This window comes from Lycium barbarum, chromosome 6 (genome assembly GCF_019175385.1).
Source record: "Lycium barbarum isolate Lr01 chromosome 6, ASM1917538v2, whole genome shotgun sequence".
NCBI lineage: Eukaryota > Viridiplantae > Streptophyta > Magnoliopsida > Solanales > Solanaceae > Lycium > Lycium barbarum.
In genome coordinates, this window is record NC_083342.1 from 24,858,381 (window position 1) to 24,862,404 (window position 4,024).

Genomic DNA, 4,024 nt, shown 5'->3' on the forward strand with positions numbered 1-4,024 from the left:
GGACTGCGAAGGATTAGAAATGGCAAAGCAATATCATGTATATACGTTTTGGATACTGATAAACTGGCCTTGGAAAGGAACATAACCATTATGCTCGTTGGCGACAAAGTCATGATTGGATAAACACTTAGAATGTAAAGTTAAAAGGGAAAGCTCAATTCGAGATATAGTAGACCTTATCAAATTGTCCGTAGGATTGGAAGGTCACCCATGAATCAGAGGTATCACTGAATTAGAAGCGGTACATCCAATCTTCCACGCGCCTATGCTTCACAAATGTGTTGGTGACCCTTCTCAAGTGTTTCATATAAATGATATCTAAGTGACAAAGAAGCTACCATATAAGGAATAGTCTGTGTCTATAACGGATGGTCAGGTGAGAAAGTTATATGCCAAAGACGTGGTTCCGGTTAAAGTATTGCGGCCAAACAATAATAAAGAGGAGACCATCTGGGAAGCCAAAAGAAGAAATGAAAAGGAAGTATCCCTAGTTGTTTTCTACGCCACAGGCAATTTTAGCTTCTAAAACGGATATGCTAAATGATCGTATGTGACAACTATAGAGGAGACCTCCCCGAAATATTATAATACTCCATGAGGCCAGTTTAACATTCGAGGACGAATGTTCTAAAGGGGGGGATGATGTTATATCCCGCATTTTGTACATTCGGATAATTCAAGATAATCGCGGGAAGTTAAGGACAAGGTTATATTTGATTCTTGTTAGCACACAAAGTTGCTTAAGAAAATATTGATGTGGAAATATTAAGGAAGGCTAAGGGAAAAAATTGGAAATTAGGAAAATAGTTTTCATGAATTACAAAAAATTTGTCATGAAAAAAAATGGGCTTGGAATAAAGAAAAAAAAAGTTGGGCTTGAAAAATGGCCAAGGTGGCCGGCCAAGGGGGGAATGGGCCAAGGCCCTTATGAAAGTCAAAATAAGTAATAAAAAGGGTGACTCATTATTATTTTATCACCTCCATTCAAGAACATTCAAGAAAAAAAAACTTGAGAGCAAAGAGAAGGGCCTTTCGGCCAAGAAAGAAAAAGAAGAGAAATTTTTGAAGCCTTCAATCTTGATAAAAAATAAAATAAATTCTTCTAGTATTCCTACTAATTCAAGGGTCCTCTTTAACGTGGTATAATTATTGGAGCAAGAAAAACATCTATTATTGCAAGGAGAAACTTTAGCCAAGAAAGAAGATAAGTGGAAAAAGGTAAGATTCAATCTTATTTTATATGTTATGGATGGTTGTGTATGTTGTAGTGTGTAGAAATGAGTGAAATTCATGAAAATATGGACTATGTGTTGTGGCCGTGTGGTTGTGGTATAGTATGGAAGAGAATGAATCAATTTTTCTTAAGTATTTTGGTTGTGGTTGTAATGGAATCTATGATGGAAATGAAAGTTTAACGATTCTAGTTGAAGTTGTAAGTGTTGGAGAGTTGTTTTAGAAGATAATGTGATTTTAATGTCACTTTTTGTATTTATGGAAGGTAATGTTGTTAATGTGTGAATTGTTAGTATAATTCATGAATTTGAAAGGAGAAAGTGTGTTGTTGTTGTTGTTATTGCATTTGGGAAGTTTCGGGTGGAATGGCATATTGGTTGGATTATTTTGAATATAGTACGTATTGTTTGAAGTATTCTTGAATATTGTTTGAATGGTTGCGGATTAGAAATCGAATATGTAAGCAATTATGAATTGAACGTAAATGAAACGCCGTTGAAGTTTATAGAAAGAAGTTGTTAACGTTGGAATGTGTTTTGAATTGATTGTCGATATAGTTGGAATAACTGTTGGCATTGTTGTTGCTAAGTTGGCCGAGTTAAATTCTCGGATTTGTTGTTGTATGTTTGGCCGAGTTGAATTCTCGGGGATGTTGCATTTACAGGGGAAATGCTTCCGAAATTTCTGTAGATAAAGTGTTGCTTTAGAATTGGACTCTTAAGTGTTATGGCTAATGTTGGTATATATGAATATTGTTGTAGATCTTGCGAAGCGAAAGACTTAAGTTCGGATTAGCATAGAAAGCGGGCAAGGTATGTAAGGCTTACCTTTCTTTCTTTTGGCATGATCTTTATGAAACGACCAAATGATGTATATGTATGACTTCAAAGAGATTCCTATTCTTAGAGCCACTAGGATGGCTAACGTTCTTGATTTCCATAAGCCGTTTCGTATGGTTTTAATGCGTATCTATGATGTCTGAAGTTCGGCTAATATGTTTCCGAATGGCATTCGAAAGATCGTTGATATGACTAAAGTTTTGATTTTCTAATGCTAGCACGTTCGATTATTCCGTTGAGTCTTTGATATATACTTTGATATGTACATATGGTTCCAAAAGCTATATTTGATTTGATCCATAACGATATCCGAAAGGTACTTGATATGATTGTTGCCTTGATTTTCCAAAAATGGCTTCTGAAACGTTCGTAGAAAGTTCTGTACTTCAAACGCTCATAAATTTATTATACTAAGTCGGATTGACCCGAAACTTGTTTCTGAGCCTTCAGGGGTCTGTAAGTATACTTATCCATCGAGTCTTGATTTACGTGCATATAGCTTCTCACTACTCTGCTCGTGCGCCCTATTGTTGTATCGCTCGCCGAGTCTCGGGCTGGTTATGGCGCTGTGCGCACTATGTTAAACTTGGCACTAATATGTTATGTTATAATATATATATGGATCGGGCTGCATGTTCCGCAGTAGTATAATATATATATAGATCGGGCTACACGTTCCGCAGCAGTATAATATATTTATGGATCGGGCCGTACGTTCCTCGGCACTAATATGTTATATATATATATGGATCGGGCCGTACGTTCCTCGGCACTATCATGCTACACATGGATCAGTTATATTTATATGTATATGGTGACATATGATGTCGGCACGTATGATCTGTGTTTGGAAAGTAAGTATTTTGGTACTCTGGATGTTTTACTCATTTTCGGTGCTTTTTCTGACATATGATATCGGTAAGCATGATTTACGTTCGGAAAATAAGCACCTTGGTATTCTGACTAATGTACTCACTTTTGTACCGTTGTTCCGGTTATGTTTCTGTTTTCTGTATTCCATGCCTTACATACTCAGTACATATTCCGTACTGACCCCCTTTCTTCGGGAGCTGCGTTTCATGCCCACAGGTACAGACGCGCACGTGAGTGGTCCGTCAGCTTAGGACATCCATACTGCTGTGTTGAAGAGCTCCCTCGTTTCGGAGCCTATACTTTTGGTACAGATCTTTCTGTTGTACATATTTACATATATATGACTATGTAGGGGTACGGCGGGGCCCTGTCCCATCATGTGATTCTGTTGTCTTTGTTAGAGGCCTATAGACATGTATGTGGGTCATGGGTCGTTATTGTTTGGTTATGCCTGTGTGATATGCTTCTTGAGCGATTCCATATGCTATGACAGCCTTAACAGCTTGTATGTGTGAACACATATATATATATATATATATATTTTTTGGGCGATATGTTTTACGACAGCCTTGGTGGCTTCTGTATGATATGTATGTTACATGTGACCGCTTAAGGCAACATGTGATCTTTGTATCTGTATAGGTCAGTGTATGCCGATCTTGGTAAGTGAATACGTCTGGGTGCCCAGCTCGGGCACTAGTTATGGCCCACGGGGTTGGGTCGTGACAATAATCACTCAAGTAAAGAATTTATCAAAATATCAGTTTACTCAATCATCAATACTGGATTATCCCCGGTTATCGGCCATGCATCATGAATGTGTGAGAATGCGTACAATGCATCAATTATCAGCAATCAAGTTCAATATCACAAGTACCAACGAAGGGCACGCCACCAATGTATCATATCACAATACCAACAGTGGTATGCCAACAATATATCAATATCACAAGTACCAACAACGGTACGCCAACAATGTATCGTATCACAATACCAACAGTGGTACGCCCACGACGCATCATAGTTCAAATACCAACAACGGTATGTCAACTCTATATCAATCAAGAAGATAACACATA